The following is a 20,455-nucleotide window of genomic DNA, read 5'->3' on the forward strand; positions in this document are numbered from 1 at the left end:
AAATGTGATTATTCCACTGCAATTGAAGGTAGAAAAAAATGTTATAAATATCTTTACAGAGTTTGCACTTTTCAACTGATTCTTATCCTCTTTCCAGTTTGATGCTTGCATTCCTTGATCTGATTTTGCTTCATTAGATCTCTTTGTAAGTTTTCTCTAAATTTGCTTTTTCCTCTATTGTTTATTGCTATTTTGTCAGGCTATACCATTCCTTTTTCATTTTCCATCAACCTCCTCCTCCAGAACTTACAAATGAGATGGTACTTTAAGCAGACATTACTCATGACAGTCATATCTCTCCATTTGTCAAAGCAATCAAGGAATTCTTGGTTTTGGTTTCCAAGCTATTTTAGTCTCCTTGCTCTGTTGATTGATTAGCTAAACTTCCTTAAAAAATAATAGTGGCCTTTGTCAATGTCTGTTCTTTTATCCATTTCACATTTTTCAGGCATCAACAGATAGTTTAAATTAGGCAGATTAAAATTGCCTCATTTGTACATTATATCTTTTCATCTTTGCCTTTTTTATAGTTTAATATCTGCTTTAAAGAGTCAATAGTCTGATTGTACACAGAGAGCTAATTTGAAAATGACTTCCATGTCTTTAACTAGTCGTTTCCTTTCTGTTAAAATAAAATCAATTTTATTCTTATGATGTCATTTGATATTCACTACATCTAGCAGCTCTCAACTATCTTCTAGGAAAAAAAGTATCCACAATTTATAAGTTTGGGGCTTTTGTATAATTCATAAATCTCTCCTGAATCTTGTCTCTTAATTTTGAGTCATGTTTTATGAGGTATTTTTACATTCCTCCCCTATTCCTACCTTGTCACATACATATATTGACCTAATTAGAAGTTATTCTTCTCTGTCTCACCCTCTGAAACAGATCTTGTTATAACACATAAGCTGAAATTATTTTCATAGTAATTTTATTTACAAATGCTTATTATGATCACTACAAATTGTTTGGATGACCAAATTGCTTAGCTTTTCACTTTTCTATGTTCCCAAGCTCTACAGATACTGAGATATGGATATCTGCATTCTGGTTGTTTCTGGGCACACACGAAGACACATGTCTCACATGTATAAACAAACACACACACGCATACACACACAAGACATTTGTGCTTGGCCTTTCCTTGTGCCTTCAAAGACTACTGAAGTAAAAGTGGCTGCTTGCCCCTTTAGATGTTTGTCACTGATTCACTTCTCTCCTGTCAGTATTTATTTCTCTTCTTTCAAATATTTATTTCTCATTCTCATATTATAACTTCCAATCTGCCACTATCTCTGCCTCTCTTTTCTCATTCTTATTTTTTTTAATTTTTCCCTTCTGTTGATTTTTTAATGTTACTCATCTTCCACTAGAAAAGACTGACCTTTTTTAACAACCAATATTAGGACCTGAGAACTTAAAAAGGATCTTAGAGATGATCTCTTACCCTTCTCATTCACAAATAGTGATACTGAGACCAAGATAGCTTGAGTGACTTAGTCAAATCACAAGACGAATTAATGGTAGATGGAGTAGAAAAAGTACTCAATTTTGAATCAGAGAACCTGAGTTTAAGTTTCAGCTCTGACAGTTACTACCTTGTGACCTTCTGCACTTCATTTAACCTTTTTAGATGTGATTTTCCTATAAGTAAAATGAGAGTGTTGGATTAGATGATCATTAAAGTCCCTTGAAGCTCTAAGTCCTATTACCTGAGACTCTTGACTTCCAATCCATTCTGCTCTTCTTTCCATTAAATCATTAAATCAAGGAATAATTCTCAAACAAGAACATAAAACCTAGACCCTCTGTGGAAAAGACCTTCAGAGCAGAATGCCTCTGGCTATCAATGAAATTATGCAAGCTGTTAAAATATCAATTTTATTTTTAATGGATATCAACCAGTCATAACCAGTGGTGGGATGCAGCCAGTTCACACCAATTTGGCAGAACCAATATCTAACTTTATGTTAAGTTTGGCAAACTGGTTGTTAAAATGGCTTCTTATAATCACCCAGGTCCCTCCTACCTCTTCCCCTCAAGCATATTTGCACACCATGATAACATTGTAAAGACTAAACAGAAGTCCTTGACACCTGTGAAGTAAGGCAGCCCTCGCCAGCAAGCTGGAAAGTTAGGTTCCCTTCTCTACAGGGAGCCCGGGTAAGGAGAAGATGAGCTTATTAAGAGACCATGGCAAGTTTTAGTAAACCTCATTTGCTCATAGGCTCCAGTCAGATTTATTAATATCCTCCTTGACTCTCCATGAATGAATGAGTATATGAATGAATGAATGAATGAAATGAATCAATCACAAAACTTTCTTATTTCTCCTTTGACGCCTTTATTTGTTTGCAGCTTCCTCCCACTCCCTGCCCAGGCACCTCCTGAGGTCCTTTGGCACATGACATCCACTACTTTTCACTTGGCAGAATTGTAGAATAGTCTCTGGAGTTGGGAGAGAAATGGATTGTGGGTGGGTAATACAGGTGTCAATTCTTTTTGGAAAGCCAGTAGGGCATGACTTTGAATGAGTCATTTAACTTATCTAGCCTTCAGTTTCTTATCCGAATTATATAGGAATTGGAGCTGATGATCTAAGAGGCTCCTTCCAGCTCTAAATCTCTGATCCCATGATGGTAATGACAGTTTAGGAAACTTCGCTCATTTAGCAGTTTGCAGGATGAATTGGAGGGAAAGAGGTGGGAAAAAAAACTGGCCTGGGAGACTAGTGAGGAGACAGCTTTACTTCTATCTGTGATGGAGAATGGCTCAAGCCTCTGCTTCTAGTGGGATATCTATGTTTTTTTTGTTATATTCTCAAGGCATCCAGATTAGCTAGCCACTGAGGTACCTACTAATTCTGAAATTCTGTGAAGTAAGCGTCAGAGTCCAGATGATGTCAAATATATGACGATCAAAAATAAAAAAAAACCTGAGATCTACTCCCTACTCACATGGTTAGTGAGTTATGTATGATCTGGACTGAGGTTGCCCAGTACTTAATAAATGCTTACTAAGTGACTGATTAAAAAGTGATCATTAGGGCAGAGAACCAGTTGTTAATTTATTTGAATTCTACCACTGGTCATAACAAAACTATCATCAATAGGCAGCATGGTATGGTGGAAAGATCACTGATTTGGGAATCAGGAAGACTTGAGTTCAAGTCTTAACTGAGTCAAATCTCACCTATGTCACTTGCTGCTATGTGCTTCAAGGTAATTCACTGAAACTCTTTGTGACACCATTTCGTCATCTAGGGAGTTGGAATCTATGCCCTCTGAAGCTTCATCTAACTTATAAATCTATGATCTTAACTACATGCAGTTTGATCACCAAAATGTATTGCAGAATATGTGAAGATAGAGACATTTAGGATAAACTTAATACGACCCTCCAAATTAAATCAGCGTATGCTTTGATAATCAGTGACATCAGTGCAAGGGTAAGCAGAAGAGAGTCAGGAACAGACTCCTTTCTTCACTTCCTTCTGCCTACAGATTTAGTAAATGCTCATGACTACCCCAGAGAAGAGCTACCTCATATACTAAGTATTTCCCTTTTCAAGGTGGACACCAAACAGACAAAATAATTGAGATGACATAGTAAATAAAATACTGGATTTGAAGCCAGGGAGTTTTGGCTTTGGATACTACTTCCATCATTGGGCTGCCTTATTCCTCTCAGAGCTTCAGCTTCCTAATTTGTGAAATAGGAAAACATACATTTACCTTGAAGGACTATTGTGAGGATCTAAATGAGATACAAAAATCACTTTGCCCATTTTCCATCTTCATTGTCTGCTATTGTTTAAGATAATATCGGATTTTCTAATAATTGTTGAAATAATGTTTTATGGTTCTTCTAGGCAGAATAGTAGGAAGAAAGGCTCCATTGTTTATATATGGTAATTTGTGACCAATTCTGGGATCAATCTTACAACCACAGCACAAAACGGTCTATCTTACTCCAGGTCTTTGGTAAGATGTGACTCAAAATATTTTGCAATGAAAGAATTCTGACCCTAGAACTAAAAAAACAAATCTCATCTTTTGTACTATCTGTGTTACTTTGATTAAATCACTTAATCATACTATGCCTCACTTTTCTCACCATTAAACTGAAGGGGTTGGACTAGGTGGTCTCAGAGGTCCCTTCCAGGTCTAGATGTATGATCCTACCACTCCAATTTATGCTCACTCTTCAATGTGTGTAATGATATAAGGATTGGTCTTATATATAAAGTGGGCAAAAGGAGGGTCTAAGAGTGTATGTAGATAGATAGATTATTGATAGACCAATCTGTATCAGTTATATATGTCTATATGTCTACACACACATACATACACACATATACCCATATATACATATACATACATATACCAGTATGTTGTCAGTCTATTATGCTGAACTAGGTAAAGGTAGAAGCTATAATCATGCTGCAAGTGATGTTGATATTAGATTGGCATTAGACTTGCTCTAGGGCACATACCTGAGTCATCTCAGTTGAGGTACTTCCTTTGGTTACAATCAAGGAACTTGCCAAAAAAATTTATCTCAGCTGCCAGAACCTAAACAGAAACCCAACTCATCTGAGTCTTGAACACCTTACAAAGAAGAAAGGATGAACCATGGGACCCAGATGGACCATTTGAAACTGTTATGGCTACAGGCTCATTTTCAAAGCTAATTGTCTACTAGAAATCTATAGTCAACTATCTGACCTACTATTCTTACTATAACTATAATGCTGGTTGCTCATTCTTGGAGTTTCTCCTTATCCTTCAACATCACCATGTCTGAAACTCATACCTCCATCATCCCCCACCTGCCTGACCTTCTGGTTCCCTATGAATGACTTAAAATTGGAATTTGACCTTAGTTGGTTCTTTTCTGAACTCAGTAATCATTCTCCTCTACAAAAGTAAGAAATTTTCCCTTACCCTCCCGAGCCCATCTTGCCTGAAGTTCCCCCATCTGGGAGCCATTAGTGCCTTTCATTGCTCTCTGATGCCCTCATCTGGGCCTCAGCTGCCATAGCCCTCCATGACCTCCATGCCCTGACTTTTGCCATCTCATCACAGGCTCATTTCAGAATATAACATCAACAACAGTAGGTCTTTTATCTTAGCATTTACATTTTTACACGGACTCATAGAATCCATGGAATTATAGAATGATAGAACTGGAAGGCATCTTAGAGATAATCTAATCCAACTTGATCATTTTACAGATCAGAAAAGTGAGGCCCAAGTAAGTGAAAGAAAATACTTTAATGTAGGACTAGCTGATAAGGAAATTAGAATTTAATTCTTAAAGTCTAGCTCCTCACATAGGACAAAATGGCTTCGACATTAAAATTTTCAAGTCCTCTATATCTGAATAATTTCCTCATAATTAAACCATATTTGATTTAAATTTTCAACTTACTAGGGATAAATTGCATTATTCAATGCAAGGTCACCTTTCCTATCCTTTTCTCTATTTAGTCATCTTTCCTTCAAAATATTACTAAATTTGAAGGCATTACAGGCTATCTTAAATATGTGTATATATGTATGCATACATATATGCACATATGTACATACATACATTATTTATATCTATCTATATATAGATATAGACATAGATATAATCTTTCCTTTGATGCTTTCAGCCCAACTGTTTCGCATATGGATGCTAATGTCCAAAAGAAAAAGAAAAGGTCTTGGAGGACACCTTTTGTCCATTCAGCATGTCTAAACTAATGCTCTGATTCCAGTTCAACTCCTCATCACCACTTCTGTGCACCCCGATGTCTTTTGATTGTTTTGAATGATGAATGATTATCTCCATCTGTGATTTAATTGCCACCTGTCCTGCTTGCTTCAGATCAAGCCCTATCTCCATCCTACAGTCTGATCATTGCTTCTGAGAGGGCCTATATCTAATGTCTATATACTCTGATCGCTTTGTCTGTGAAAGCCTTGAGCAGAGAAGTAGATACACATCAGTTATGATGAAAGGAAAATGGAATGCAGCCCATCTTCAGAGAAGATAAGTCTCGGTAATGTTGTTTAAAAATTTAAGCTTTAAACATTTACCAAGAATTCTGTTGCTGGTTATTACTCATTTAAAGTCAGGTTATATATTCGAGGGCAGGGGAGAATAATTCTGAAGAAAAGTTAAACAATGGATTCATTGATATTCTTATATTGATGAATATTGTGTTTTATCATAGCTCAGGTTGGAGTGTTGATCTTAAAGAATTAGGGGGTTTGTGGCCAAGAAGGCTACCTTAGCCTTTCAAAATGTAATTGTGCTGGTAGGACATCATGTTCCACATTTTTCTGCCAAGAGTAAATGGTTACCCACTGCATCCAGGTCTATAAGAGACACTGGAAGAATCATTCATGGAGGCTTCATCTTCCATAACCTTATCTTTGCTTCACCCCTAGTGGGTTGCCCTCCATAGAGGAACTGCAGGGCAAAGCAACATGGCTTTTTCATACCATTTGAATGAGCTGGAAGTCATCTTACAGTGAGTTGCAGGTTCACCAGTATTCACCATCTTACCTGCCTCCATGCCCTTGGCCTTACCATTAACCCTGGTACTATGTTCACCAGACCCATGGACACTGTCATATAACCTTCTGGTGGACACTATGGAGCCTGAGCTTTGACATTTGTGTAACAGCTCAACTCTTTGAGATGAGTTTTCTTCCCCAGAGTATGAATTTTCTGAGAATGAGTATGGTCTCATTTTTCTAATTGTGTCACCAGTATATGATTTTCATATAGTTACCATGTAATCAAGCCCTAATCATGCTCCACAATTCTAGTCCTACATCACCAAATGCCTGTTGAAAATCTCTGCCTGAATGACCTGTCAGCAGCTCAATTCAGTATATTCAAAGAGAACTTAACTTTCCCACCCTCTCTTTTACCTCTGCAAAATAAATCCCCCAAATTATGCTATTTCTGTTAAGGCTTATACCATCTAACCTATCACCAGGTTCACACTGTCAAAGTTATCCTTGGTTTTTTCCTTCTTCTCATAATCAGTGGCCAATTCTCATTGATTCCATCACCACATCTCTTGCATCTCTCTCCTTTCTCTTAATTCACATATTCTCTATTCAGGACCTCACCATTTCTCACATTAATTATTGCAATAGCTTCCTAATCGTTCTGTTGGCTTTCAGGCTCTCTCCTCATTAATCTATCCTCCACATAACTTTCATGTTAATCTTCCTTATGACTGGCCATGTCACTTCTCTGCTCAAATATCTTCAGTAATTCCTCATTGCTTCTAGACCAAAATATAATGTTCTCAACCTGACATTTAAATCCATGTATAGTCTGGCTCCCATCCACCTTTCCAGACCAATTTCATATTACTCTCCTTCATATGCTCTGCATTCCCCAAACTACATCCCACTATCAATTTCATATTCTAGAATCTACTAGCTATTCCTCAAAATTTTTCCCATATCTCATATTTGCAAAAGCTATCCTTCATTCCAGGAGTGCAGTCATTCCTCAACTGTACCCCTTAGTAGTCTGATTTCTTTTAAATTTCATCTCAGGAGTCACCTCCTACATGAAACTTTCCCTGCCCTCTCCAAATCTAATCATTAATGCTCTTCTGCTTTTCAAATCATCATGTATCTACTTCTAAACCATCTTCTATTCTCAAATCCCTCATCTCCTTGTCCTTTGTCCTATAGTCCTGTCACTTCCATACTTAACCAATGCTGGTGGCTCCCTAGTACTTCTAGGAAAAAACATAAATGCCTTTGTTTAGCTTTTCAAGCCCTCTACAACCTAAACCTGACCTATCTTCCAGTTCTATTTTACTTTACCTTTTTTACATTTGTTTACTATTACTCTCAAAACAAGTAATAGTGCAAAACTGGCCCTTTTTTCTCCCAATCTACCTTGTATTTAATTACTTCGTATTTATACCCTTTGCAAGATATAGCTAAAAATTCAGATGTAGATGCAAATTATATACAAATCTATATAAATACATATCTGCATACAGATATATATTACATATAATAGATTATACACATCTATCTGTACCTATATATTTCTATGTGTATCAACAAATAGATGATAGATAGATAACATATATACATATGCATAAGGTAGACAGATGATAGATGCATAACACATGTACATATACAAAAAATAGATAGATAGATAGATAGATAGATAGATAGATAGATAGATAGATAGATAGATAGATGGATAGATGTCTTCTTCCATGGTAGAATGTAAATTCCTAGAGAGTAGGGAATAGGGATCATTTTACTCTTTGTATTTATATCCTCAGCACCCAGCTATATCAATGACTAGTAGTGAAAACATTTACCCTGTCCTCAAGGAATTTATGAATATAATGGAGATGGCCTCATGAAAATAACTATGTAAAAGCGATATATACAGAGTACATGAAGGTAATACCAGAGGTAAAGGACTAACAACAAAGGTCTTAGGAAAGGCCTCTAATAAAAGCGGGATTTAAGTTGTTTTACAAGAGAAATTAAGAGCCACAAATTAGGAAAGAGTGTATTTCAGGCATGAGGGATAGATAACCAGTAGAAAAGCATAGATAGAAGACAGAGAAGATCAAGTGTCATATACAAGGAACAGACAAGTAGTATAAATGGATTATAGAGTGCATGAAAGAAAGTAAAGTATAAAAACACTGAAAATGTTAAAAGGAGGCAAGTTGTGAAGGGCATTGAATACCAAAAAGAGGGCTTTATAGCTGATCCAAGAAGTAAAAGGTAGAAACCTATTGATTAGGGGGGTGGTGATATGCTTAGACCTGCACTTTATGAAAATAATATTGGCAACTGAGTGGGAAACAAATTGGAGAGGAGAGAGACTTGTGGCAGGAATACCACTTAGAAGTTCTGATGAGAGTTGATGAGGTCTTGTACTAGGGTAGTCTTTGCATGAGTTCAGAAAAGAGGGCACACAAAAGAAATGTAGGAAAAATAAAAATAAAAAGATAAAGATCTGACAAAGTATCCAATATGTGGCATGAATGAGAGTGAGAAGTTGAGGATAATTCCAAGGTTCCAAACATGGATGACTGCAAAGACGGTACCCTTGATAGTAAGGAAAATTGAGAAGAGGGTTTACAGGGAAATATATGAAAGTTGTTTTAAAGGAATATTGGCTTTGAGATGCCTAAAGAGCACTCAGTGAGGTGAGATTAAAGTTCAGGGGAGTTTAGGGTTGTATATTGAGAACTAGGAATCATCCAGATAATAATGATCATTGAGTCCAAGAGAGTTGATGAGATCACCAAGCAAGATAGCTTAGAGAAATAAGAAAAGTGGGCCCAGGATAGAACCTTGACCACCCATGGCTGGTCAGTGTAACATGATTAAAGATCCAGAAAAGGAGGTTGAAAGGACTAGTAAGAAAGTTAGATGGAAAGTCAAGAGATAAGAGTCATAAAATCAAGGGAAAAGAGAAGAAATGGTCATCAATAATTTCAAAAGTTGTGAAGTGGTCCAGCCATTCTGGAAAGCAATTTGGATCTATGTCCCCCAAAAAGTCATTTTGATCCAGTGATACTTACAGACCTATATTCCAAGAATATTAGAGAAAGACAGAAAAGACCCAAATGTACAAAAATATTGGTAGTTCTTTTTTGTAGTGACAAGAACTGGAAACTGAGGTATCCATCCATCCATTGGGAAATATCTAAACAAATTATGGTCTAGGACCCATAAGAAACGATGAAGAGGAAAAAATTTAAAGGAACCTGGTAACACTTGTTTAAACTGATGAAGAATGAAATAAGCAGAATGGAGAACAATTTAAAATATAACAATATTGCAATGAGAAACAAATTTGAATGAGTTAGGAATTCTGAAAAAATGCAATAATCAACCATGATTGTAGAGTACAGAGGAAGAACAATGCTTCCCACCTCTTGACAGAGAGGTGATGGACTAAATATGCAGAATGGCACATACATTTTTGGACATGGTCAATATGGGAACCTGTTTTTCTTGACTATGCATATTTATTACTGCCAATTTATTTTTGTTCAATGGAGGGAAGGATAAATGTTTATTCATTAAAAAATAAAGTTTGATTTAAAACATTCTCTGCAACCTAAAGAAAGAAAGTAAAAGGAGAAATAATGGATCTATCTAATGTATATGACTTTCTCAAGGAGTTTAGACCAAGTAGGAGAGGAGAAATATTGGTTGATGGCCAGCAGGAAGGGTCAGGTCAAGAAAGGGGTTACACAGGAGATAGTGGGGAAAGATGTCTGAATGTTGTGAAATGAGCAGAAAAGAGGGAGTTTTTTGAAAATAGTTTCAATTTTTTTCAGTGCAGTATCAGGTGAAGCCCTTAGCTGAGAAAATGGGTGCAGGGTGTGGAAGAAGGCTTGAGAAGTGATGAAACATTTCAGAAAAGCCACTGATTTCAAGTTCATTAGGGAGGTGTAGTGTGAGGGCAGTTGAGATTATATAACATTAATTTTTAGTTGACTGGATCAACATTGTTTTGTGATTTTCTCTATCTCTGTCCAGCAACACCTGAATAGAAGTGATGAATTAGATGGAAGTAGTAATCAAAATATGTATGATTAGTACTTGGACAAAATTCAAGTAATCTAGAAGATAGTGTTGAATTGGTTCACCAATAGATAAAAATAGGAAAAGGAGGAGAGTATAGCTAGTGTAGGTGTTATGACCTGGTAAAGAACTGAAGGGTAGAAGGAATGGAAGTCATGGTGAATATAAAGAAGTGCGTTGGGGTCATAAAGTGATCATATATAAGAACATTAGAGTTTGTGAACATGGAAATAAAATAATGGTAGATGATGGCAAGGTCAAAGGTAGAACCATGTCTGTATGTAGCTAAGATGGAGTGGACAAGTAGGTAACTGAATAAATTTAACAACTAAAAAGCTAAGGTGTTTGAGGGAGTATCTATATCTATCTATCTATATCTATATATCTATAGATATCTACACACCTATAGATATCTATAGATATATATTAGGGCAGGAGTTAGGTTGAATAAAAGAAAGATGTGAACCAGGCACTGAATTCACTGTATAAAGAAGGATAATGCCCTGGTACATAATGGACATCATGATCTGGTGCCCCCTGAAGGGAGGAGATCTTTCTTTGGTAACATTTCCATACACAAAAATGGATACATAGAGCTATCAGTATGAAGCAAAAGATAATATTCTTTCTCTCATACAATCCAAGAAGTATTTACCGTGTAGATATTTTATGCAAGGCACTACGCTAGATACTAAATGAAAAGAGAAAATCATTTCTGCCTTCAAATAGCTTACACTTTACTTACATCTTCCCTTTCTTCTCTATGCAAACAACACACTCTTATTAGACTTTCTAGCTATTTCAGGGATAAATGATATGCAGATGGTTTTCCCACTTGCAAAATAGAGGGTAATTAGAACTAACAATCTACCTATCAGAGATGTGTGAAGATTAATAAAATAATTTCTTTGAAGGTCTTTGGGCTTTTGGAAAGATGCATGCTACATAGAATGCATTATTATATAGTTTAATTTGTAGATGTGTAAGACAGATCATAAACGATTTACATCAAATGAAAAACATAATTAGTACTACATTAATGCTTCAAAGGTCATCATATATACAAGCCAATAAATGTAAAATTTGAAGATTTAATCATAACACTAATTCATCACACGACATATGTTATGTATATTAAGGTACACATTTAAGAATTTAATATTTAGAATGACGAAATATGAGAAACATGGGCAAGTTTGTTTGTTTTCTAACAGAAATTGAATGATTTTTAAAGCAATTTCTCCCATCTCCCTCTTCTCTCAGGGTTTCTTAAGGGTTCCAGAGAGGAAATGAAAATAGATGCAATCAGGCTTTGAACTAATCAGCAGATATAAGAAACCTGAGAAAAAGTTTCTCAAACTGAACTAAATGCTAAGGTAAACACCTCCCTTTATTTCTGAACAAAATATGGGAACTCATAATAAATTATTAAGTGGATGGATCATTACTACTCTTTATTCTCAGAAACATTGATGTTTTTTCCCTGGTAAAGTCAACTTTTACCACAGTGATCATTCCTTCAACAGCAAAGTTGCCAGTAATAAACTAGTAAAATAAAACCTTGACTAAGCCTACCTAATCAGAGCCACAATTATCACCAATATCACTAATAGGAGAAAATGAAAATAAACATGTTGCTAGCAAGATTTACTATAAAAACCACCTTCCAGAGGGTGCCTGGGGTGACTGTAGATTTGATCAAGTATCTCAACCTTTTCCATGTTTATCTATGATATTGTGTATAATTACTGGTGTTTCAAAAGATAAGTAACCCTGAAGCCCTGGCAGATCTCAGTCATGAAACATTAATTCATATTCATTAAATTCTACTTACAAATTTTTTTTCAAAATAGGGGTTGAGTAGAAGGAGTTTTTTTGTCTCACCCCTAAGTTTATAGGACAATTCTCTTAAATCAGAATGATTAATCCCCTGATCATTCTAGACAATGAAGTTTTGGGCAAAGATGACTTACCAGGTAGCTTTGTACCTTGAATATTGCTGACCCCATCCTTGGGGAAGAAGTTTTGGGTTAATACCTATGTTTAATCCATGGTCCATTTAAGACCTGTAACAACACAAATCCTGACAACAGACTATAAATTAACTAATAACCATAGCATGGAACATCAATACTTTCAGAAATTTTAATTTGCTCTATTTTTCACATTATCTTAAAAATATTCACACAAAATGAATTTTTCTTCATTGTCATTCTCTGAAAAGCAGATATCATGCAAACACAAATTAAAGAAAAGAAAATGGTAGCAATCAGTGTTGGAGGGACTGTGGAAAAACAGGTACAACCATAACAAATGTTAGAGTAGCAAATTACTCCAACCATATAGGAAAACAATTGTAATATGCAAGAAAAGTCACTAAATTGTTCATACCCTGTATACCTCAGTCATCACATTACTGGGCACATAACTTAAGGAAGTCAGTGACAAAAAGAAAATGCCATATTATAGTAAAATATTCATAGACACACTCTTAGTTTTATCAAACAATAATAACAAAAACAGAAATTAGAAATAAAGTAAGTGGCCAACAATTATAGAACTGCTCAACAAATTATACTCTGATTGTGCTTTAATGTTCTTCATTCCTCTCTAAGCTTTATCCCAGACACTCCAGATAATCTCTATCATACCACAGCAGTCTTCTCATCCTGGAAGTTCACTCTGCCCAATGACCTTCATCATTGGCCTTCCCCACCCCATGCCCTAAGTAATCAGTTCCTCCCAGAACCTCCATTTGAAGGAAAGCACCCAGGCCAACCTTGTCTTCATTAATCTCTAGGCTCCCCCTCACTCCTTTAATTAATAAATTGTTTTTTTACTTACAGACCATAAAAATTATGAACATGAAGAATTTTGAAAAACATTGGAAGTGTTGAATAAACTCGTTCATGGCAGAGAGAGAATGAAGGAAAGAAGGAAGAAAGAAAGGAAGGAAGGAAGGAAGGAAGGAAGGAAAGAGGAAGGAAGGAGGAAAGAAGGAAGGAAGGAAGGAAGGAAGGAAGGAAGGAAGGAAGGAAGGAAGGAAGGAAGGAAGGAAGGAAGGAAAGAGGAAGGAAGGAGGAAAGAAGGAAGGAAGGAGGAAAGAAGGAAGGAAGGAAGGAAGGAAGGAAGGAAGGAAGGAAGGAAGGAACGAAGGAAGGAGGAAGGAAGGAGGAAAGAAGGAAGGAAGGAAGGAAGGAGGAAAGAAAGAAGGAGGGAGGAAGAAGGAAGGAAATATTAAGCACATTTTATATGTTTTATATGTCAGGTACTGTGCTAAGGACTTCACAAATATCATCTCATTTTATCCTCCCAATAACCCTGGAAGATTTGTGCTATTATTATGCCCATTTTACAGACAAAGACCAAGTATCTTGCCCAGGATAACACAGCTAATAACTGTTTGAGGTCAAATCTGAACTCAGGTCTTCCTGTCTCCAGGCCAAGCTCTACACACTTTGCAACCTACCTTCTTAGGTAACCAGCTTCTCTTCATGAATACACTCTTATCTTTGGGTTTTCATGATATTACTCTCTCCTGGTTCTCCTCATTTTTCTAGTTCTTAGGTTTTGATGATTTGGTCAATAGTAATACTTAATTCTGATTGACTGATTTAGTTAAGAAACACTCTTACCTAATAAATGTGTTCTTTAAAGTGAGATGAGATAGTAAATGGGCTTTCTCACTACATGTATGTGCACATGTACACACACATGTGAATTGCATGGCATATTATACATGTTCACATATAGTATGAAATAAAGGGCATAAATATAAAGTAGGTACAAGTTAATTGAGACAGAGGCCACTAGCATTTGTGGTAGGGGAGAAAAAGTGTCATACATAAGATGGTGCTTGAGCTATATCTTAAAGGAAAGGAGGAGCCCTGTGAGATGGAAATAAGGAGGGGGTACATTCCACATTCTATTTGTGTACATGTGTATGTATATACAGATGTCCCAGAGATATGTTCAGCTCAACATATCCAAAACTAAGTTCATCTTTCCTACCAAATCCTCCCATCTTCCACACTTTCCTATATCTGTCAAAGGTATTACCATCCTTCAGCCTCCCAGGCTTATATTTTTGGCATATTTTGGACTTCTCACTTTCCTTCATCCGATATGTCCAATTAATTTTCAAATCTTACCTCCAGTCATCTACCTTCACAACATATCTTGCTTCTGAACACTTCTCTCCACTCACACAGATAGCATCTTAGTTCAGGCCCTCATCACCTCTCATCTAGATTACTGACCTAGCCACCTAATTGTTCTTACCACTTCAAACCTCTCAGCACTTCAAGCCATTCTGTAAACCACTGACAAAACAAGTTTCCTTGAACACAAATTTAACCATTTGAGTCCTCTATTCAACCAACTCCAGTGATTGGGTATAAGTCCTCTCTTTTAATTTTAAAGACTTTCTTAACTTGGTTCCAAACTCTTTCCATTTTCATTCATTTCTTTCTCATTCCATTTTCATTTCATACTCCTCCTTCTATGCTCTGCAATCTAGCCAAATTGCTTTTTGGCTGTTCCTTACAGGTGCAATTCAAGTAACATCTTATGAATGAATCTTCTAATTTCTTTCTGCCAACTACCTTTTACTTAATTACTTTATTTTTTTTGCTTTGTATTTATGCTGTATATATGTATGTATATGATATATATGTATATATGTGTGTGTACACATATGTATATACACATAGATACATATATGTATATATGCACATGTATGTACATTCTGTTACCTACATTGGAATATGAGTTCCTAGGAGATAGGGATTGTTCCATTCTTTGTGTTTGTGTCCTCAAATGCCTGAAACATAGTAAATACTTAAATGGTTTTTGATTGATTGATTGAAAAAATAGATGAAATTGCAGAGAAACATTCCAGAAAAATTTCAGAAAAGAGATTTCTAATCAGTCAAGCTGTCCTAAAATTGAAGGGTGTTGTTTCATGAAGCATTAAGATCTCTATCACTGAGTATCTTCAATCAGAGATCAGATGACCACTTATTGGGGGTACTATGGAAAGCATTCCTCACCAGGATAAGGCTAAAATAAATGACTCTCAAAGTCCTTTCCAAATTTGAGATTCTGTTATACTTCTTGAGACATTCAAAGCAGCTTTTGAATTAAATATCAAGAAATATTCATTGCACTTACTTTGTGAAGAGCACTGTATTAAACATCAATGAAGATGAAATGATTCTGCTCTCAATGAATTTGTGATCTTCTAGGATGATGGGATATGCAAATAACTAAGGAGTATAAATGAAATACACAATTGAAGAGGTATATTTAATACTTAAGAGAAATAAAATGTTTAAAATATTGAGAAAATAGGTCTCTCTCTCTTCCTCTTTTAAAAATTTGTTTTAACTTATTTAACTTAAATTTAAATTTTTTTTAAATTTTTGTCAACAAAAACCAAAAGATTATAAAAGACTTTTTAAACTTTGAACCAAAGCACTGGTGGCCTTTCATAAGTTGAAGGCTGGTTTAAGAGGGTAATTTTTAATCTGCCAATGAAGTATGACCCAGCCAGGGCAAAAAGTACTGGGAAAAAAAACTAAGGGAATACAAAGGTGGATTTTGCTCTCCTTTTCCTAAAACCATTCTTCCTAGATCTAGATGTGTTTCTGCCATCTTCCCTTGTCTGTTTCATATCTTTCTTCGATCTTTTTGACTTCATGAATGAGGCTTTCCTGGGCCTTTCCTGAAAGACTAATTGGAGAATGGCTAAACAAATTGTGGTATGCCAATGTAATACACTGCCATTTTTCTGTAAGATATGGGAAAAAAGACAATTTTGAAGAGATATGAAAAGAATCATATGAACTTATGCAGAGAGAAGTGAGCAGGACCAGAAGATCAATTTATAACATCAATAATATTTTTAAAAATTAAATGACTTGAGAATGCTGATCAACTCTTAATCAACTATGATTACAGATATGATTCCAGCTAAAGAATATTCTGCTGAGGAGAGGATTCTGGGAAGATGATTTAGTAAGTTGGAAAAATCCAAGCTCCCAAGATTTTCCCCCACAAAAGAGATGAAATAGTGCCTCAGGGTGAATACAGAGTGCTAAAAATAAATAAGAGTATGAGTAAAAAAAGGAGTCCTCCTGGGACAAACAGAGAAGACCTCAAGAAAAATCCCAGAATGAGTTTATGTCCTTGTTAAGAGTAAACACCTCCAGACTAAGTTCTAGATCTGCTTAAACAACAAGGAATAAGCCCTGAGGTTAGCTAAATTGGGAGGTTTCCTAGGCCCCAGGCACAGGAATTTTTTCCCAGGGATGATGAGGGGAGTTGGGTATCTGAGACTGGGATGATTGAGGGTACCTCTGCTGACAAGGAATGCCAGACCCAGCTGTGCTTTGAAGACATGGGGTGGAGTGGGGGGGGGAGAAGGAACCAGTACATGTTCAGTGAGTACAGAAGCAGTGGGGCAGGGACACCACTGGCTGTGGTCACTTACAGGAGGTTGGAGGTCTTGGTTTTAGTTCTACACCAAAGGGGAGAGTGGCAGGAGGATCTGAGGACAGGGGCATCATCCCCCATACCCCAGGACTAAAAGTGATTACAAAAAAACTAAGCTATTGCAAATATTAAAAATTCAGAGGCAAAAGAGAAAGGATCCAACCATAGAGAGAGACTACGGGAATAGAGAGGACAAGAGTTAGTCTTCAGAGGAGTATACTGAAGCAAAGAAACCCTCTTCTACCCCAAAGATTAATGTCAAATGGTCACCTGCTCAAAAATAATTTATAGAACTTAAAAAAGACTTTAAAAATGAAATGAGAGAAATCGAGGGGAAAAATAAGAATAATCCAAGAAACACAAGAAGATTATGAAAAGACAGTCAATGAATTAGAAAGGGAGATCCAGAATCTTAAGGAAGAAAATGACTCCTTGAAAATCAGAATTGGACAAGGAGAAGCCAGCCAAATTATGAGATCAAGAAATAATCAAGGAATAATAAAACAAAATATAATGAATGAAAAATAGAAGAGAATGCAAAACATATCATAAGAAAAGCACCTGATCTGGAGAACAGATCAAGAAGAGAAAACAAGAATAATCAGGGTACTTGAAAGCTATGATCAAAAAAAGAATCTTGATATAATAATACAAAAAAATAATTAAAGAAAACTGTCCTGAAACATAGAATAAGAAGGGAAAGTAGAAATAGAAAAAAAAATCTACTACCTAAAAGATAGTCCACATATAAAAGATGTCTTATGAAGAAAACTCACAGAAATATTATAGTCAAATCCTGAAACCCCCAGCTCAAGGATAAAATATTATGAGCAACAAGAAAAATAACAATTTAAATATGATGATGTCACAATTAGAATCACACAAGACCTAGCAGTGGAGACACCAAAAGATGGCAAATCCTGGAACACTGCATGTTGAAAAGCAAAAGAAGGGGAGTTCTGGAGGCAGCTAGGTTTCACAATGAATAGAGCGTTGGCCCTGGAGTCAGGAGGACCTAGGTTCAAATCCAGCCTCAGACACTTGACACTTACTAGCTAAGTGACCTTGGGCAAGTCATTTAGCCCCAATTTCCTTGTCTTCCCCCTCAAAAAGAAAAAGAATATGGGTTCTGACCAAAAATGTCATACCCAGCAAAGCTAAACATAATCCTGAATGAAAAAGTGGATTATTAACAATGTCAGACTTTCAGGACTTTGTTAAAAAAAAGAAAAGAAAAATAAACAACGCTGAACTTAATAGAAGATTTGACATAAAGAGCCAAGAGAAATTTAAGTTACATACAAAGACTAATCATGAGGGACTCAATAAGGACAGACTGTTTATCTTTTATGTATATAAAATGTATAATTTATTCCAAGATTGTTATTAGTAATTGGGTAGTTCACAAGAAAGACTGGAATAGAACTGAGTATGATATGACTTTAAAAATTAAAACCATTTAGGAACAGCTAAAAAGAGTAGTTATGGAAATGAGGTGGGAGAGGAAGAACTGACACAGAGGAATTATATGGGGGAGGAGGGCTGATAGTTCTGGAAGCTTACTTTCATCAAGAATGGGTTCAAGTGGGAACAATACATATATATCTAGAAGAGTATAAAAGTCTTGTATATTCAGAAAGAAATAAAATGCCAAGAAGAAACAGAGGAGGGAGAGGATAAAGGAGAGATCTCTAGAGGGGAGAGGGAGGGAATAAGTCAAAGAGGAGTATAGAGGGGTATTTAGATTTATGGAAACGGGAGGATGAAGGAGGGATCCTTGGAGGTGGGGTAGGTTAAGTAATAAGAGGGCAAGGATGTGGGTAGAAGTAGAGGAGTTAGCAAGGATAGGAAATAAGAGATACACGCAAATATAAAAACTCAAGATCAGAAGTAGAATTTGTTAGTGAAAGTATGTGGCTACACATATGTATGTGTATATATGTATATGTGTATGTATATATCTATATCTATATTTAAATATATCCACACTTATTTGTAGCCTTCTGGGGGAGGGGGAGGAATGGGGAAAAAGGAACAAAGTAAAAAGTGCACAACAAAGAATGAAAGAAAACTTACAAGGAAGGAAAGAAAAGATCAACAGCTCTCAACACAACGTGTAGTATTTATTATATGGGCTTTCTTGAAATGGAAATTTTTTGCTATATATTTTGAAGCCTCTCGTGTTCTGCTGTGCATATGACATGCTTTCTCTTTTCTTATTGTGTCTCTAAGTTTTAGTAATAAAAAAGAAAGAAAAAGAATATTCTGCTACCCCCATGAAAGAAAGATAATGGTCATTCCCCAAATGACAAATAATCAAAGGATATGAATGGGCAGTTTTCCGAGTCAAAGCTATCTATAGTTATAAGAAAAAATGTTCTAAATCACTATGGAGTAGAGAAATGTAAATTAAAACTACTTTGTGGTACTACCTCACAGCCATCAGATTGGCTAATAAGACAGAAAAGGAAAATGATGAATGTTGGAGAGGATGTGGGAAAATTCAGAAAACAATGCACTCTTGGTGAAGTTGTAAACTAATTAAACCATTCTGAAAAATAATTTGAAACTATGTTCAAAGGGCAATCCAACTGTGCACACCCTTTAATCTAGTAATGCTACTATTGGGTCTGTGTCCGAAAGAAGTCATAAAAAGGGGGAAGAGGACTCAGGTGTACAAAAATATTTATAGCTGCTCTTTTTGTGGTGTCAAAGAATTGGAAATTGAAAGGATACCCACCAGTTAGGGAACGGCTGACACGATGACTGTGATGTATGAATGTAATGGAATACTATTGTGCTATAAGAAATAATGAGCAGTTGGATTTCAGAAAAACCTGGAAAGATTTATATTAACTAAAGCAAGGTGAAGTGAGCAAAACTAAGAGAACATTGTACACAGTAACAGCAACCTTGTGTGATGATCAACTCTAACTGGCAACTCTTTGTGGCAATAATGATCCAAGATAATTCCAAAAGACTCATAATGGAAAACTGTAATGGCAAGCAAAGTGGGACTTTTTACCATTTTTTCTTTTGTAGTGCTTCTCAGCATCAAGGCAATCAAGTGACTTTGATTGAGTCTTGCCTTTGTAGGAAGGCCCGCACCCTTTTGCTACTTAGGTCGTGAGAGATGTGAAACCCTTCAGAGGTGTGAAGGGCTCTGACCCTGAAAAGGGATAGATATACATACATATATACGTATATATGTGTATATATATATATACACATATGTATACATACATACATACATACATACTCAGAGGATAGTCACAGAACTAAGAATTGGGAATTTAGAGAACTCTCAAAACTATGGGAGTAGAGGTTTTGCTTTGGGGCACACTCATTGGAAGAGTGTT

Source organism: Trichosurus vulpecula, chromosome 4, assembly GCF_011100635.1.
Source record: "Trichosurus vulpecula isolate mTriVul1 chromosome 4, mTriVul1.pri, whole genome shotgun sequence".
Classification (NCBI taxonomy): Eukaryota; Metazoa; Chordata; class Mammalia; order Diprotodontia; family Phalangeridae; genus Trichosurus; species Trichosurus vulpecula.